Here is a 19,789-nt window from a genome sequence, read left to right as displayed (position 1 = left end):
GGATTGGCTGGTGAAGAGCACCTCGGAGGCAGGCACTCTACAGTCCATGTGGATGACTATTCGAGTGCTAGAGCTACTGGGGTGCTTGTCCCGGTTCAGAAATTGGAGTTCATTGGAGCTCTGTTGGACACCCGGACGTCTCGAGTTTATCTCTTCCCCAGGCAAGGGCAGACAATCTCCTGGCCATAGTATCCTTGGCTCGAGCGTCGAAACAAATCACAGCTCAGCAGATGGTGAGACTCTTAGGGCACATGGCTTCCACAGTTCATTGACTTCCATGACACGCCTACATATGAGATCAGCTCAGTGGACCCTAGCTTCCCAGTGGTGCCAGGCCACAGGGGATCTAGAGGATGTGATCCGTCTCTCCACCGACTTTTGCAGTTCCCTTCAGTTGTGGACCATTCGCTCCAATTTGACCTTGGAACGTCCATTCCAAATTCCTCAGCCACAAAAAGTTCTGATGATGGATGCATCCCTCCTGGGGTGGGGAGCTCATGTAGATGGACTTCACACTCAAGGAGCTTGGTCCTTTCAGGGAAAGGATTTTCAGATCAACCTCCTGGAATTACGAGCGATCTGAAACGCTCTCAAGGCTTTCAGAGATCGGCTGTCCAATCAAATCATTCTGATTCAGACAATCAGGTTGCTATGTATTACACCAACAAGCAGGGGGGCATCGGATCTTGCCCTCTGTGTCAGGAAGCCGTCCAGATGTGGCTTTGGGCACACCATCACGGCATGTTGCTCCAGGCCACGTATCTGGCAGGCATAAACAGTCTCACCGACAGGTTGAGCAGGATCATGCAACCTCACGAGTGGTCGCTAAACATGGCCGTTGTCCACAAGATCTTCCGAGAGTGGGGCACCCCCTCGGTGGATCTTTTTGCCACTCAGATCAATCACAAAGTCCCTCAATTCTGTTCCAGACTTCAGACCCACAACAGACTAACGTCAGATGCCTTTCTCCTACATTGGGGGACAGGCCTTCTGTAATGCTTATCCTCCCATACCTCTAGTAGGGAAGACTTTGCTGAAACACAAGCAAGACCGTGGAGCCATGATTCTGATTGTGCCCTTTTGGCCCCGTCAGATCTGGTTCCCTTTTCTTCTGGAGTTCTCCGAAGAACCGTGGTGATTGGAGTGTTTTCTGACCCTCATCACCCAGAACGAGGGGTTGCTTCTACATCCCAACCTCCAGTCTCTGGCTCTCACAGCCTGGATGTTGAGAGCTTAGAAATTGCCTCCTTGGGTCTTTCAGAAGGTGTCTCCCGAGTCTTGCTTGCTTCCAGGAAAGATTCCACGAAAAGGTCTGGTGTGACAGCAAGGCCCTAGATCCTTTTTCTTGTTCTACACGGACCCTGCTTGAATACCTTCTACAGTTATCAGAGTCTGGTCTCAAGACCAACTCTGTAAGGGTTCACCTTAGTGCAATTAGTGCTTATCATCAACGTGTAGAGGATAAGGCTAACTCTGGACAGCCTTTAGTACTAGTTCGTTTTATGAGAGATTTGCTTTTGTCAAAGCCCCCCTGTCAAACCTCTACCAGTGTCATGGGATCTCAACGTCGTTCTCACCCAGCAGATGAAAGCTCCTTTTGAGCCACTGAATTCCTGCCTTCTGAAGTACTTGTCCTGGAAGGTCATTTTCTTGGTGGCTGTTACTTCAGCTCGTAGAGTCAGTGAGCTCCAAGCCCTGGTAGTGCATGCACCTTATATCAAGTTTCATCATAACAGAGTAGTCCTCCGCACACACCCTAAGTTCTCGCCAAAGGTGGTGTCAGAGTTCCATCTGAACCAGTCAACTGTCTTGTCAACATTTTTTCCCCGTCCACATACCCGCCCTGGTGACAATTTGTGCACCTTGGACTGTAAGAGAGCATTGGCCTTTTACGTGGAGCGGAAAAAGCCCTATAGACAGTCCGCCCAGTTTGTTTCTTTTGACCCTAACAGGACGGGAGTCACCATCGGAAAACGCACAATCTCTAATTGGCTAGCAGATTGCATTTCCTTCACTTATGCCCAAGCTGGGCTGACTCTGGAGAGCCATGTCACGGCTCATAATGTAAGAGCCATGGCTGCGTCAGTGGCTCACTTAAAGTCAGCCTCCATTGAAGAGATTTGCAAGGCTGCAACGTGGTCATCAGTCCACACGTTCACATCTCACTACTGCCTTCAGCTGGATACCCGACGTGACAGTCTGTTTGGGCAGTCAGTGCTGCAGAATCTGTTCGGTGTTTAGAATCCAACTCCACCCTCCTAGGTCCATTTATGTTCTGTTCCAGGCAGCACTCTCACTGAGTTGTTTTTCTTTTTAGGTCAATCTATGTTATGTCCTCGCCGTTGCGAGACCCATTTGACCACAATGTTCATTGTTTTGAGTGAGCCTGGGGGCTAGGGATACCCCAATCATGAGAACAAGCAGCCTGCTTGTCCTCGGAGAAAGTGTAGATAAATACCTGTAGCAGGTATTCTCCGAGGACAGCAGGCTGATTGTTCTTACAAACCCTCCCTCCTCCCCTTTGGAGTTGTTCTATTCTCTGTTTTGCTTTTTATTAAACTGAGAGGGCATGCTCGCGCCACGGGCAGGAAGCCGTTTGCGCATGCGCGGTTCACTCCGCCCTTGCGCCGGTGCGTTCGAGAAGTTTTTGGTTTTTTTGCTAGGGATTTGCCAGTCTCCTGGGCTGTTGCGGACGACGACCCAATCGTGAGAACAATGAGCCTTCTGTCCTCGGAGAATACCTGCTACAGGTATGTATCTTTTCTCTCATATCTTATGTACTGCATGAAATGAAACACAAAACAGATAATCATGAGAATGATACATGAGTGTCAGATCTAACCATAAAACATTCTCAAGCACAAAACTCTTTGACAAAATATCTTCAAGGATCATCTACACTAAAGATTATAACCTTCAGTTAAAGGAAAAAAACATCTCAAAGATTTGAACAGCCATTATTTTTTGCCCATTTTATTTTCATTATCTCTTAAATCAACATTTAAATTGAATAACCTTCTTTTTATTTTATATAAATCCTGAAAACAAACCACATGTCAAAAAGGTAGGACAAGTGTTTTAATGATTGCACCTGCAATTTACTATAATATCCTTCAGAAGGAATGCTGCTGGGGTGGTAGTGCCTTTGTCTAAATATCTGGTCATTTAGGGTACTGTGTACATGTCTGGAGACAACCTTCAAAAAGATGTAAACCAGATGGAGTCAGTCCAGAGAGTGACTACTAAAATAGTGGTTTTCTTATTACAGCATATGGGGACAGACAAAGATCTTAGTACACATATTTTGGAAGAAAGGTTGGAAAGGAGAGATATGACAGATTTTAAATACGTCTGTAACAAAAATTCACAGGAGGCACCTCTTTCAATTGAAAGGAAGCTCTGGAATGAGGGGGCATAAGATGAACGTGACAGAGGATAGACTCGGACGTGATCTAAGGAAATATTTTTCAAGAGAGTGGTGGAGGGCATGGTACACACTCCCAGTAGAAATGGTGGAGACAAGAACTATTTCTGAAATCAAAAAAGCATAGGGTTGAATAAGATAAAGAAGAGTAAGACCAAACATAAAACACTATGAAAGTCAGTTTAAAAACATAAACCCCAACATAGCTGTGTTTCAACACACGCCTGCTGCAGGTGTTATATAAAATGTTGGTAATATTTCTTTTTTAAGTAAAAGGACATCCTTTATAGCAAACAATTTTTGTGCAGTCTGTAAAGAAAACCACTTGAGAGGTTTAAAACCTGAGAAATCGCAGAGAATTTGCTACGTTTTTGCTAAATGCCAGCAGTTAAAACATTTTGATCCATGTTCTTGATTTTTGTGTTCAAGATAAGATATCTCTGACATATAATCCTGAAGCAGGTGTGTACCAAAACCTAGCCATGTTGTTTGTTTAATTGACTTTTATTAAAACATATTTTCTCTCTAGTACTGTTCTTTATCTTATTGTTTCTTGTGAGGCCTGGCCTCTTTGTTCCTGTCCTATGCTTTCTTGATAGTCATCAGTCAAAACAAAGGATCTGTAAGGGAAAAGAAAAGATAGTAGAAACTGGATAGGCCATATAGTCTTTTCTATATTTCTATGTGTTCTAAAAGCACAAGCTTACTCATATTACAGTCTTTACACTTACACAGTTAATAAAAAGCATTATCTTATGCAGAGACTTGATATGCAGTTCTTTGGAAAATGTCATCTCCATCACACACTTCTTTTAAAACTTGAAAAAACTGCTGTTCTCTAAAAATTCTGGGGCGGGGGGAGGAAATCAGTGGTGAGGCTAAAATAGGACTAGTATTCAATAATCCTCTACTTTTTTGGAAAACAAATCTCATCTCAAAGGTAGGACAAGTATTCCAATGATTTCATCCTCTTGTAAGGCTTAGAGTAAAGCTGACTTATTCCAGAAACACAAACACGTACTTCTCATCCAGAAACATTTTACTCCACTGCACAGTTCTTAACAGGGTTATTGTAATGCTTAAGAAGGGGCTTTACACTAGAGGCAAAAGGAGAAGCATTTATCTCACAGAAGGATCAATGTGCTATTGAAGTGTAAATCATAGCAGGGTTGTCTCCTGCTCCTACTGTTGGTGTTTAACGTTTGCCCACTACCAGCCTTCTTTAAAGAAAGGGTCATTGATGGGTAGAACAGCCTCCCCAGTGGACGTGGTGGAGACAAGGAATGTATCTGCATTCAAGAAAGCATAAGACACACACAATTTGATGTCCTAGTCCTCACATTCTCATTAAACAAGTATTTTTATCAACATTTTAAAACTAAATAATAAGTACTTTTACAAATATTGAAGACTTTAAAACCTATGATTGAAGATTTTGGGTACACAAGCTTTCAGTTGTGCCTATTTGTACTTTATATTTTTAATTGAATTTGTTTTTCAATTTTGCTTTCAATGGGAATATTTTTCATGTTATGTTCATGTTGACAGCCATTAGTCTCATCACTGACTTTACTACTACTACTTATCACTTCTATAGCGCTACAAGGCATACACAGTGCTGTACACCATACATGAAAAGACAGTCCCTGTTCAAAGAGCTCACAATCTAAGTGGTCTTGAAAGCATATTTGCAATATTTATATATTTCTCCACGGTCAAATAGGATATAATCGGCCACACACCTGAGTATCATCATCCTGACGGCGCTTGAAAGCATATGCGCAACATTATATATTTTTTAGGAACAGCTTCAGTAGATCCCCAGACACACCCTCTGAAGACATTTTTTCAGGGGGGGTGTCTGGGGATGGAGGTTGGGCGTTCTTGCACTAATCAGTGCAACTATATAGCGAAGTTACTTACCTGTAGTAGGTGTTCTCTAAGGACAACAGGACTTGTATTCTCAAATAAGGATGATGTCATGCAATGGAGTCTGGTGCACATGCTAGCCAGCATAATATCTCTTTAAGAGGCTTTTGGTGGCATCCCACAGCATATATGTGGGTAGCAGTACAATGCTATAGCTGAAGGAATACAACTCCAAGGGGAGGTGGGTGAAGATGTGAGAATATGTGTCCTGCTGTCCTCTGAGAACACCTGCTATAGATAAGTAACTTTGCTTTCTCAGAGGACAAGCAGAACATTGTTTCTCACATATGGGAATCCCTAGCTACCAGGCTCACCAAAAGCAACAACAGTAGGTCAAGAGAAACAATAATGAGTCCCCCAAAACTATATACATATTGGCATTGAAGGTGCAGCCTGGGACAGAGGAAAATGGGTCTAGAAGGGTGGAGTTGGATTCTACAAAACTAACTCTGCAGAACTGTCTGTCCAAACCAGCTGTCACACAGGGAACTCTGCTCAAGGCAGAAGTAAGATTTGGAATGTTTAGATGGAAGCCTACACCGCAGCCTTGTAAATCTGATCTATTTGACCTCTGGGGATAGAGACGCACCTATGGTCCTGACAATGTGAGACATGACATCACCCTCCAGAGTCAGTCCAGTGTGTGCAGAAGTGAAAGAAATGCAGTCTGCAAGCCAGTTGGACAGTGTGTGTTTTCTAATGTCTGCCCCCAGTTTGTTCAGATTGAAAGAGATAAAGAGTTGGGTGGAGTGCCAAAAAGCCCTAGTCCCCTCTAGGTAAAAAGTCGAGGCTCATGAGGAGCCCATGTCATGGAGTGCATTCTTACCGGAAAGGGCATGAGGTTGGGGGGCAGTGTTGGTGGGATGTATAACTGATAAAGATGGAAATCCAATAGCAGGCTAGGAAGGAATTTTAAGGTGCGTAGAAAGTACCCTGTTGTGATGAAATTTCATCTAAGGCGGATATGCCACTAAGGCCTAAAGCTCACTGACTCCATGAGCTGAAGCAACTGCCACAAGAAAACAAGAGCTGCTAGGTTAGTTACTCCAGATGACAGGAATCTAGTGGCTCAAAAGGTGCTTTCATCAGCTGGGTGAGAATGACACTGAGGACCCATGTCACAGTTGAAGGTTTGAGAGGGGTTTGTCAGCAGGAATCGACACATGAAGGGAACAATTAAGGGCTGTACAGAAAGATTCAGAGAGGCGCTGGAGGTATTCAAGCTGTCCTTGTGCAGGGCAAGCAGGAGGGCCCTGCCTCCTCACTACATGTCAAACCTCCCCTATTCAACAGTGTAAGTCCTCTTGATGAAAAGCTTTCTGAAAGCCAGGAAGACTGTGGAGACACCCTCAAGCAGCTGCAAATTGGCAAAGAGTATACTCTCACCATCAAGATTGTAAGAGCCTGGGAGTAGGTGGTGGGATGTAGAAGAGATCCCTCATTCTGAGAGATGAGGTTGGAAAACAGTCCAATCTCCACAGCACTTCAGAGAAAAACTCCAGAAGCAGAGGGTACCAGATCTGCCTCGGCTAGCATAGAGCAATGAGAATCATGGTTCCCTATCTTTGTCCATAGATGAAAAAGGTCTTCTCTATAAGAGGGATTGGAGAAAACATATACAGAGGTCTCAGTGCGACAAGGCGGTGGCAGTAGCTAGAAGATTGCTAGGCTGTATAGAGAGAGGAGTGATCAGCAGAAGAAAGGAGGTTTTAATGCCCCTGTATAAGACGTTGGTGAGGCCCCACCTGGAGTATTGTGTTCAGTTTTGGAGGCCGTATCTTGCGAAGGATGTTAAAAAAATGGAAGCGGTGCAAAGGAAAGCTACGAGGATGGTATGGGATTTACGTTCCAAGACTTATGAAGAGAGGCTTGCCGACCTGAACATGTACACCCTGGAGGAAAGGAGGAACAGGGGTGATATGATACAGACGTTCAAATATTTGAAAGGTATTAATCCGCAAACGAATCTTTTCCGGAGATGGGAAGGCGGTAGAACGAGAGGACATGAAATGAGATTGAAGGGGGGCAGACTCAGGAAAGATGTCAGGAAGTATTTTTTCACGGAGAGGGTGGTGGACGCTTGGAATGCCCTCCCGCGGGAGGTGGTGGAGATGAAAACGGTAACGGAGTTCAAACATGCATGGGATATGCATAGAGGAATCCTGTGCAGAAGGAATGGATCCTCAGAAGCTTAGCTGAAATTGGGTGGTGGAGCAGTTGGGGGGAAGAGGGGGGTGGTTGGGAGGCGAGGATAGGGGAGGGCAGACTTATACGGTCTGTACCAGAGCCAGTGATGGGAGGCGGGTAATACTGCTGGGCAGACTTATATGGTCTGTGCCCTGAAAAGGACAGGTACAAATTCAAGGTAATGTATACACATATGAGTTTGTCTTGGGCAGACTGGATGGACCATGCAGGTCTTTTTCTGCCGTCATCTACTATGTTACTATGTTACTCAATTCAGGAAAAAGGTATCTGGCATCTAGTCTGTCATGTGACTCAAGTCTGGTAAAACTTGAGGTACTGTGTGGTTGAGGTGAGTAGCCAAAAAGTGTCAACAAGGATCAGACCCATTCTCAGAAAAGCAGATGGGCAGTACCCATTTTGAGAGACTACTCGTGGGGTTGGATCACCCTGTTCAGTTTGGACACCAGGCTGTTCTTTTTCCCTGCCAGTAATGCGGCCTGGAGCACCATCCCATTGCTGATGGCCCTGGTTGACATTCAAACTGCTTCCTGACATAAGAGGTAGGATCCTGGATTTTTCTGATTGTTAGAATAAGCATAATTGGTTTTGACAGCTAATATCTAAAAACTATCGGAGCATTTCAAAACGTCCAGAGTTCCAAGAGGGTGAACTGTTACTTTGTCTTTCGTGTGGAACAAATCCTCTGAGTTTGACATCTGTCTATGTGGACCCCCAGCTCAGAGTGTGGATGCATTTGTGGAAATTTGTAATGGTAATACCAGGATCAAAGTGGTCTGAAATGTGATCTAGAACAATGACTGAGATAATTCTGGGGAGATTCTCCATAATTTGCTACTACTGGGAAGCTAGAATCAATTGGGCATCTCTGAAGAGTAAGCATGTAATGTGTACTGTGGGGGCCTAGTAACAAACACTTTGTCGAGCTGCCACCCTCTAGCTGCTGCATACTTAAGTATCAGTGGTGATGAGGGCATTTATCCTAGTTTGAGGCAGGAAGGCCTGAGCATACACTATGTCCAGCAGTTTCTACAATGCACAAGTGGGACTCAGGGTAGTTGATGAGAAACTGCAGGAGTTCCAGCACTCAGGCAATCTGTGCATGGCCACTTGATCAGCTTTCCTTGATGTGTGCTTGACTGGTCACTCATCCAGATCGGGGGACATATGAACTGTGTAGAACAATATTACAACCGCTACTAGATGCCTCAGGAACACCCTGGGAGTGGACACAAGAAGTAAATGACAGAACACGATACTGGTAGTGACATTTTTCCACTCAACTTCTGAGATAATTCCTGTGGCTCAGAAGAATCTGAATGCATGTGTCTTTAACATCCAGAGAGCATAGCAGAAGAGTCACCTGAATTATGAGAAGAAGAGTGCTAGGGAAATCAGCCAGGAGTTCTCTCTGACTAGATATTTATTCATGGCCTCGAGGCCCAAGATGGGATGAAATCTACCCCCCCCCCTCCCCCGGTGTTCCTTGTCAGAAGGGAGAAGCTGGCATAAAATTCCATCTTTCTTTGCCCTGGTGGAATGTTTTTGACTGCATTAGTCTGGAGAAGGGCAGAGAGTTGCTCTGCTAATACTTTATTGTGTAGAGAGCTGAGGGATGAAGGTCTTGGTGGGCAAGCTGGTGGTCTCCTTTGCTAAGTCAGAGTGTAACTGAGCTGGTCTATGTAAACAACTCACTGGTCGAAGGTTTGAAAGGTTGGAAAAAGTTTAGCTTCCTCTCTTTCTGTGGGTGTTCTGAGAGTGCTACTTCAGAGATGGTTATGCTCTCCACGAAGCAATCAAAAGTTTGCTCCCTGCTATAACGACTGTGTGAAGTACTCCTTATGGGAAGTATGAGTCTGCACTTTCCTGCAACTATGCATTGAAGAATGTCAAGGTACAGGTATGCCTTCAGACACCAGAGAATTTTCTCCCCAACATTGAGGGCTACACCAGATGGGTGCACTGACCCTGATGCTTGACGTGGAATCAGTGTATAGGGTTTCCTCCATTGACTGAGTTCTTGGGCACCTGGGAATGTGCTGTGGCTGGCACAAGCACCCTTGATGACTGAGTACTCGTGGTGACTGGGACTTTTTTATGTTTCAATGTTTTTTATTGAAAACAGCACAAAGATAAAGCTTTTACAAATGAATCCACATAAAGGCAATTATATGTCTATATTCATTAAAGAGCAACTGGAAAGAGCTGTTTCCAAATTTGTAAATATCAAATCTCTATTCCCCCCCTTTTTGTTCATTTAAAACATTTGCCTTATAACAACAGACCAACTTCATTTAACTTACTGAGTAAATTTTGTTACAGCATTCTTATTGATGAAGCACCAGACTGATCATTAACATATTCAATAGTCAATAATTTGAAATCATAAACAACCTATTATCAGCAAAATTGTAGTCTCGTCATCAAGGTTGTAGAGCTTAGCTCCTCATACCATCGTTCCCTCCTCCCTCCACCCGAACCGCCCATCCCCCTCCCCACCCTCTTCCCTCCCTACTTTCTGAGCCTTCCCCTTCCCCTACCTTCCCCCCAGGTTGACTGGGACCTTTTTTCAGACAGCATCCCCTCAGGCAGGTGAGGCTGTGCTTTGAATGGTGCAGGTGCCCTTGATGCCGAGACACTGCATTTGCAAACGCCCCTAAGCTGCTCCTTGAGCATGGCCTGGATCTCTTCTTGAAGGGCAAGCAAAGTAAAGACTGAGGAATCAACGCGGAGAACACCTTCAGATTTGTTGGTGCTGAAGAAGGGTCATGGTCAGAAGGCATTAGGCAGCTTGGTACTATCAACAAAGAAGACTAGCTATCCTCTGTTGGCTTTCATAGACCAGCGATGGTGTTGCTCCGGAGCTCCTGGCACCATGTGATGTCAGTGCTTCTTTGCCAATGTACCAACTAGGATGTGGAATGCTCACACCTCCATGGTGAACAGCTATCGTACCTGATGTCATCGATACCCATGTTGAAAAGACGGGTCCCTCCATGGTGAACAGTTATCGTACCCGATGTCATCGATGCCGATGTTGAAAAGACGGGTCTGAGACACATTGAAGATCCCTGTGGTTCGATAACAAGCAGTAGATAAAGCAGATAAATGAGTCAGTGCCCAAAATAATTCTGGTGAACCAAACACAACTCTTTAATAAGTTTGGTGCCATTGGTGATGTAGTGAAAAATGGCCCAAATCAAAAGGGGTCAGTGGGTGAGGGTAGTAAATTTAAATTATGCCCAAAACACATTGTTGCAACCCGGCTCACTCTGGGCTTAATGCCTGAGGGCTAAAAGATATGTGAAATGCACAAAACATGCTAGGGTACACACTGAAATAGAGAAAAATTTTTAAAAGATGTGAGAGCGCAAAAACCCTCCAGGGTTTTTTTGTGGTGCCAGGGAAGGCACTACAAAAAAAAACATTTGACGTGCTGAGGAGGCTTTACAGACACAGGTAAAAAGTGGGATGTTTCACCACGGAAATACAAATCCTGGAGACAATATCATAAAAACTTCTTTATTGAAGAAAAGACTCAACACAACTGTTGTGTTTCGGCCTACAGGCCTGCATCAGGAGTCTATAAAAACATTAATCAAATAAATCTTTCAAACAAATACATATACAGAATCAAATAATCAAATAAAACATTCAAATAAGTAATAAATATACAATAAGAGGTCAACATATAATAAAATTATCATTAGACATTGATGCCTGTAGGCCGAAACACAACAGTTGTGTCGAGTCTTTTCTTCAATAAAGAAGTTTTTATGATAATTGTCTCCAGGATTTGTATTTCCGTGGTCAAATTCCCACTTTTTACCTATATCTGTGTTTTCCCGTGGGGCGTTCGAGTTCTCCGCTTGATTGCGGATTTTTTTTTTTGGCTTTACAGACACGACATCTCTGCTCCATGGAAAATGAAAAACTGCTGGACTTGCGCGTTGGGTGGGAAGGCACCCACTCATACTTGGTGGGATGCTGCCAAAGCCCTCTTAAAGAGATACTATTCTGGGTAGCATCTGTGCTAGGCTTTGTCAAATGACATCACCCATATGTGAGAAACAATGTCCTGCTTGTCCTCAGAGAATACTGGTTACCACAGGAATAGTACATGAGCCCTTAACGCCTACAAAATAGGTTGGAGGTAAGTGCATAAGTGCTAATTATTTTAATTGTTGTGTTATAATGGCAGCATCAGCACATGAATATAAGAAAGGTTAGTGGCACTCATTTACCAAAATCACATATCTTTAAGTACCACTATAATATGAACTAAGGGAAGAAAAGCCTCAGAATATAACAGCTGAAATTTGCAGCTGACACATTGTGAGTGCGTTTTCTGGTTCCTGAAGCAGAATTGTGAAATGCATTGGACCAAGTCTGGAAGCACTTCATATATAGCAATAGAAATAATTACTTTGTTGTTAAGTATCACTTTTCTATTTTTTTGCTAAAAAAATCAAAAGTATCTATAGGAGGATTTTATGCCTATGATGGACAGTTATACCTAAAGTGCTTTTTAGTGCTGATATATTCTGAGACTTTTTCTCCTTTAGTTCACATTATAATGGTATTTATAGATATGTAACTTTGAGCATTGATGCATGGCCACTAATTTAAAAACAAAATAGAAAAAGGCCATTTTTATGGCTGCATTAAAAAAAAAACTAACACCATATAGGAAAAAATGCAGATTAGTAAAAAGAACCCCTAAATGCTTTACTTTTAAATGAAAAAGCTTTAATTCACTTTAACAACCGTTTGATTATACTGAGCAGGGCTAACTATATTCTGAGAATGACTTACCAGAAATCATGAGTTTGATTTATGCCAGTTGCTTAATTTTTTTTCTCATATATTGACAACTGAAGGTTGGGAATGTATAGTTGAGGGTGTGCTGCTCTACTGTGTATTACTACACCCTTTTAAAAAATAGAACCTTTAGTTCCTTTCTGTTCTGATAATGCTCGGAGCACACAGCTTTACCTGAGCTTTTCTCTGACCTTTCTTTTAAACCACAGAAGTGCAAAGTTTAAATCACTGAAGTTTTTCTGCCAGTAAGAAGTGTATACTGCATCCTAGTAAAGTACACCTGAGGAAAAATGGTTCACATTTAAATCTTTGTGCCTGTTTTTGAATTTGGGATGTTATGGGGTGCTTCTCCAATCCAGTACTGTATTCTAAACCTAGCATGTGTTTGACTGGTTTTGCCCACTCAAAAGCAGTAATGCTATCTATGGTGTGAAATTTTAGCTTCAACCAGTCAGTAAATCCTGTGCACAAGAGATGACCTGTAGATGATCTTATGATTTTAAGACTTTGATCCTGGGGAACTGAATTCGATTCCCACTGCAGCTCCTTGTGATTCTGGGCAAGTTACTTAACCCGCCATTGCCCCTGGTACAAAATAGGTGATGGGAGGCGGGGATGGTGATGGGAGGCGGGGATAGTGCTGGGCAGACTTATACGGTCTGTGCCCTGAAGAGCATAGGTACAAATCAAAGTAGGGTATACACAAAAAGTAGCACACATGAGTTGTCTTGTTGGGCAGACTGGATGGACCGTGCAGGTCTTTTTCTGCCGTCATCTACTATAAGTACCTGAATATATGTAAACTGCTTTGAATGTAGTTGCAAAAACCTCAGAAAGGCGGTATATCAAGTCCCATTTCCCTTCCCTTTCCCTCTTCTCCCAACATTGTCTACACAGTGCTGAGATTGTCTGTAAGAATTTTCTGTTGCTGGCTAGGGCAGTTATAAGGATAACAGCTGCTGTGATAATTCCCTTTGATTATCAAAATGAGCAAGTTTTCCCTTACCAATTCATTAGATTTTAGTGATGATGTAAAACAAATGTGAGTAAAGGTGAACAGGTTGATGTGGAGGTGGAATTTTTTTTTTTTAAATATACAAATTGGAATGGAGACACCCATGTTAAGTTCTGTTAGTATTTTAGAACAGGAACTGTGGACAGAGTCTGTTCTAAAATACATGCAGGAATGAAGGAGAATGCACAGGAGCATCCGTTTTACAATGAACAATATCTATGCAGTCCATGGGATCAGTACAGTAACACATATATTTTGGTATTTCAGAATGTACATCAGCCATTTAAGTAACGTACAGTTCTGTGTTTTCTTAAACTGTCAGTTACACTATCCTATATACTTCGCCAGTATTGCTTTTGGAGGCCCACCTCTAATCTCACCAGTGTAGTGGAAGACTGCACAAGACAAGCAACTTTCTAAAACCTAGGTGTCCTCAGGAGCACATGTAAATTCTGGTGATCATGAAGGTGGACATAATGTTCCCCTTCTGAAATGGGGAGTGCATATGTATCTTTTTGCCCTGTCCTAGTCCTGCACAAAAACTGCTAAGACCATGCCCCCTTGCCACAAGTATTCTTGTTTTGGATGCATGTATCCTGGCTTTCTAAAATCAGGATTTAGATGTGCATACAATATGTGTCTAAATGCCAATTTCTGCATATCCAAAGCATGAATAGAGCTTCTAAAATTAGGGCGATTGTGTACTGGTATATGGATTTTCAAAAGGCATTTGACAAAAGTCCTTACTGAGAGGGCTAAGAAATTAAAGAGTCGTAGGATAGGAGACGGCCTTATTTTGGACTGAAAACTAGCTAAAAGGACAAAATGCTTGGTGTTCTATATGGAAAGGGGCCAGTACTGGAGTACCCTAAGAATCTCCATTATTTAACATATTATAAATGATGTGGAAAAAGGAGCAACAGGTGAGGAGATCAAATCTGCAGATGAGACAAAATTATGCAAAGTTCTTAAAATTATAGAATGGTGAGGATTTGCATGAAGAATCTTGTGTGGCAGAAGACTGGACATTTAAATGGCAGGTGAAGTTTAATGTGAACAAGTACAAGGTATTATATATTGGGGAAAAAGTCCAATTACAGATACAAGATGGTTGGTTCTGAGTTAGGAAATGATCTTGGAGACATTATTGATACAACATTGTAAGGGAGATATAACCATGCCAGAAACTATATTTAAAGGTAACAATTCAGAGGAACTAAAACAAATCTCAGTGAGCCTGGAAGATGTAATAGGACTGATAAAAAAAGGAATAGCAAGTCACCTGGGCCAGATGATTTACATCCCAGTACGCTGAAAGAACTCGTGAAATTGCAGACCTATTAGGAATTTGTAAGCTATCATTAAAATTGTATATAGTGCTTGAAGATTGGAAGGTGGCCAACAATGCGAGCTTTTAAAATAGGGATCCAGGAGTTCTCAGGAACTACAGACTGGTGTACCGACATCAATGCCAAGCAAACTGCTAGAAACAATTATAATATAAAGAGCAAAATTACTAAGCATATACATGGTCATGGTTTAATGGGACAAAACCAACATGGATTTAGCTAAGGGAAGTCTTTCCTAAACAATCTACACTTTTTTGAAGGTATAAATAAAAATGAAGATAAAGGTGAGTTGGTTGATGAAGGTATTTGGATTTTCAGAAACCATTTGATAAAATGCCTTGAGAGACTTCTGAGGAAATTATAAGTCATGGGATTGGAGGCAATATCCTGTGGAATGGAAACTGATTAAAAATTAGAAAACATGATCAATGTCTAATGATAATTTTCTTCAATACAGAAAGGTAATTAGTTGAGTACTTGGGATCTGCACTTTGACAACTGCTTTTTAACATATTTATAAATGACCTGGAAAAAGGAATGAGAAAGTGAGATGATTACACCTTTGTAGATTACAGAAAATTATTCAAAGTTGTTAAATCACAAGATGACTGTGAAATTGCAGGAGACACTTGGAAGACTGGACATCCAAATGGCAGATGAAATTCACTGTGGACAAGTATAAGGTGATTGAGTGTAAGGAAGATCAACCCAAACTATAGCTACATGATTAAAGGTTCCACATTAGGTGTCATAACACAGGAGAAATTTCCAGATGTCATCATGGACACTATGTTGAAATCTGCTTATTGTGTGGCAGTTACCAAGAAAACAAATCAACTAGAATGCTAGTAATTATTAAGAAATTGTATGGAGAATAAATATTATTGGGGTACCCTTTTACTAAAGCATAGCAGGCGCAAACTGCTAAGAAGCCCATAGATGTATAATGGGCAGCTTGGCATTTAGCATGCACTAAGCTTTAGTAAAAGTGTCCCATATAATGCCTCTGTCATTTTATAGTGTGTCCTGGATTAGCCCGTGTTGGAAACTGGATACTTTTGTTGGATCTGGTATGGCAAATCTTATGTTCTTAATTTTCAGTTCAGTGTGATGCAGATGCCAAAAAAAAAAGAAAAGTAGTGTCTTAGGGATTATTTGAAAAGGGATAGAGAACAACATAGCAACTTGAATATTGTGTGTGGTTCTAGTTATCCTGCCTCAAAAAGGATATAACAGAACCAGAAAAGGTTCAGAGAAGTGTGACACATGATAAAAGGGGATGGGGTGGTTCCCTTATGAAGAAACGCTAAACAGTTGAGGGCCCTTCAGCTTACAAAACAGACGACTATGAGAGGATGTGATGATAATTTATAGAATCATGAGTAGGATGGAACAATTAAATAGGGAATAGTTGTTTAACATTTTAAACAACAATAAAAACGAGATCATTTCATGAAAATAACAAATAATGGGGTTAAAAACAGGTTTGAATAAGGTGTTGGAGGGAAAGTTCATAAATTGCTAGGTAGACTTGGGGATGTCTTTTTTTTTTTTTTGCCCCTGTCATTCTCATCTGTGTGATGAGTCTACCAGGAGCCACTTTTTTTTATTTAGGTACTGTGGGAGTTGAACCAGAGGAAAAATGCGGACTTTAAGAAAGGTACTTTTAATACTACTACTACTTAACAGTTCTATAGCGCTACAAGGCATACGCAGCGCTTTACACCATACACGTAAAGACAGTCCCTGCTCAAAAAGCTCACAATCTAAATAGGACAGACAGAACAATTAAGGGGTAAGGGAATTAAAGAGGTGGGGATAAAAGGTACAGGCAAGTGAGCAGTGATTAGGAGTCAAAAGCAGCATTAAAGAGGTGGGCTTTTAGCCTGGATTTGAAAATGGGCAAGGAGGGGGTTATACATACATGTTCGGGAAGTCTATTCCAGGTGTGAGGTGCAGCGAGGTAAAAGGAATGGACTCTGGAATTAGCAGTAGTGAAGAAGGGGACAGATGAGAGATTTATCTACAGAACGAAGTGCCCAAGGGGGGGGGGGGCGTAGGGAGACACAAGAGTGGAGAGGTACTGGGGAGGGGAAGAGTGAATGCATTTATTGGTCAGTAAGAGAAGTTTGAATTGAATGCGGAAACGGATAGGGAGCCAGTGAAGTGACTTGAAGAGAGGGCTAATGTAAGCATAGCGACCCTGGCGAAATACCTAGGATTTAGCAATCCATCGTTATAATTAAACATAAATGCACACCCTTCTTTCCCAAAATATATAAGAAATCAATCATGAAATGCAGAAAGGATTTCTTAAGTAGATTCTGGCATGGCTTCAAAGCATAGGCTTTGGAGGAGGCCAGCTAGTTTCAAAATAGAAAACTACAATATACAGTAACAAATGATAAAATGATTTGTTGTAAGGAGTTGATCTTTTGGCAGATGAATGAAATTGGTAGCCTCTGGCTTGTTCTAGAATTTATGTTAGCAGAGCCACCAGTACTTCTGTGGTTAGTAGTTCAGCAAAGGCAGTTTTAAAATTCCACAGGATTTGATGCTGGTGCCACATTTTTTAAATCTTTAAGACCTCTAGTGGATTTGATAATGGACTGTGGGTTCCAGTTAGCATCTATGCAGTCAGCATCCAATTAATCTATTTCTTGGGTGGGTAAAGAATACTTAATATTTATCATTTGTATAATGCTACTACTGAATGTATGCAGTGCTTTACAGTGGTGATAAATACTCAGCTACAATATACCCTGCCCCAAAAAGCTTACAACCTAACAGCCATATGATCAAAAGTAATGTGGGCGCTAGAAGCCACTATCGCTGGACTAGTGTCTGCATTTATCCAGCACCCATGATTAGAGGGTGTCCGACGAGAGCACGCAGGGAATACTGCAGAGCTCATTTAAATTATATTTAAATGTACCGCGCTGGTATTCTGCCCATATGATCAGAGCATTGCACTGTGATCTTACCGGCCGAATAGCACCTTAACCCAACATCAGTTTGGGGTAAGGCTCTTCCTCAACCCCCCCCCCCCCCCCCCCAGTCCATGTGAGCCTGGGCTGTCACAGTCCTGGGGGTCTAGTGCCACCCCCAAGCCCTCTCACACTTCCTTCCCCCCCCCCCCCCCCCCCCCCCCCCGGCGAGCGACACAGGGGCTGGAGGTCTGGCAGACCTCTAGCCCCCTGACTCCACTCCCTCAACAGGGCACTGTGGGGCTTGAGGTCCATTGAACCTCTAGGCCCCCTAATCTCCCCCCCCCAAACACAAAAAGTAATCCCGTGGTGGCCCAGTGAGCTACATACCCCCACCCTCCCTGGTGGTTTAGCGACCCCTCACCCCCCCTGCCCTGTAGTAAGTAGTGACAAAGAGGGAGTAGCACTCCCTCCAAAATGGTGGCGCCCTGCCCAGTGCAAGGGAGAAACTCCCTTATATGGTAGGGAAGCACATCCCATTTTGGAGGCGGCACTGGAAGGAGTGCTACTCCCTCCTCGTCACTACTTACTACAAGATATGGAGGGTGACCACCAGGGTGGGTGGGGGTTTATAGCCCACTGGGCCACCAGGGAAATTACTTCAAAGGTCACTTTACAAGACCAGAACACTGCACTAGTGATTTCACAGTAAGAATCCTGAAAGGTAACTTTAAAACAATACAGGAACATAAGACCTTTGAAGTCAGAATGATTGAATATTTTGACACCCAACAGACAGGACTTAATAAGGGTCTGGGTTTTCTAGCCCATTATAAACCATAAAGTTGTATTTCTCTCTCACCTACCCACACCCATCCTGTTAGAATATCAATGAAATGCTTTGATGTCCCCATGCATACCCTCACCCTCCCACTCTGTCAGACTGTCAAAGTAATGCTTTGATGTTTCTCATATATACTATCTGCTACCACATTTGCTTATTTCCGATCTGACAAAGAAGGGCAACCTTCGAAAGCTAATCAAGAAATATATTAAGTTATGTCCAATAAAAAAGGTATCATCTTATTTTCTTTTCCATATTTTATTTTGTTTGATTTCTATTGAAAAACATTGATGAGAGAAAAGTTTAACTCTACTGAATAAATAAGAGAAATAGAACTGGGAACTGGTGGCATCTCCTTGAATGCCACGTTTATATTTAATTGATACTTTAATTCCACTTAATGCCTGATTGGTTCAAGGCAAATTACAATCAAATAAAAATATAACAATAATTCATAACATAGTACCTTAATTCATACAACATGTTCCAGTAGTACATATGATTATACTAGCCCTAAAACCAATACCATAAACACTCCGGATTACACCCTCCCGGTCTCAGACAGCTTAAAGATTTTGGGAGTCACAATCGACCGAAATCTCACACTTGAAGATCATGCAAAAAATACAGCAAAAAATGTTCTACTCAATGTGGAAACTCAAAAGAATTAAACCTTTCTTCCCAAGGGAAGTATTCTGCAGCCTAGTACAATCAATGGTGTTAAGCCATCTAGAATACTGCAATGCCATTTATGCTGGATGTAAAGAACAAATCATATTAAGAAGCTTCAAACCTCTCAAAATACAGCAGCCAGACTCATATTTGGAAAAGCGAAATACGAAAGCGCCAAACCCCTAAGAGAGAAACTACACTGGCTCCCACTAAAAGAACGCTTTGTGTTCAAAGTCTGCATCCTGGTCCACAAAATCATTCATGGGGAAGCCCTGACCTATATGTCAGACCTTATAGACTTGCCTATCAGGAATGCAAAAAAATGAGCACCCACATGCCTCAATCTCCATTACCCTAACTGCAAAGGACTAAAATATAAATCCACATACGCGACCAGTTTCTCATACATCTGCACACAGCTATGGAACACACTACCGAAGGCCATAAAAATAACGCAAGACCTAACTATCTTCCGAAGGCTACTGAAAACAGATCTGTTCAAGAAGGCATACCATAAACATCCATCTTAAATACTAAATAACAAGACTTTACATGACATAGACACAAATAGAATCTTACCACTTGACTGATTACCTCTCTGTT

General features: G+C 42.2%; 1 protein-coding gene across 5 annotated transcripts in view; it reads left to right on the top strand.

Moving 5' to 3' along the window:
- Positions 1-19,789, top strand: part of SCAF4 (SR-related CTD associated factor 4) — a 314,126-nt gene that overhangs the window by 278,786 nt on the left and 15,551 nt on the right. The gene's annotated exons all lie outside the window — the stretch shown is intronic.

The sequence above is a fragment of the Microcaecilia unicolor genome, chromosome 4 (genome assembly GCF_901765095.1).
Source record: "Microcaecilia unicolor chromosome 4, aMicUni1.1, whole genome shotgun sequence".
Taxonomy (NCBI): domain Eukaryota; kingdom Metazoa; phylum Chordata; class Amphibia; order Gymnophiona; family Siphonopidae; genus Microcaecilia; species Microcaecilia unicolor.
This window is presented reverse-complemented; position numbering and strand designations above follow the sequence as displayed.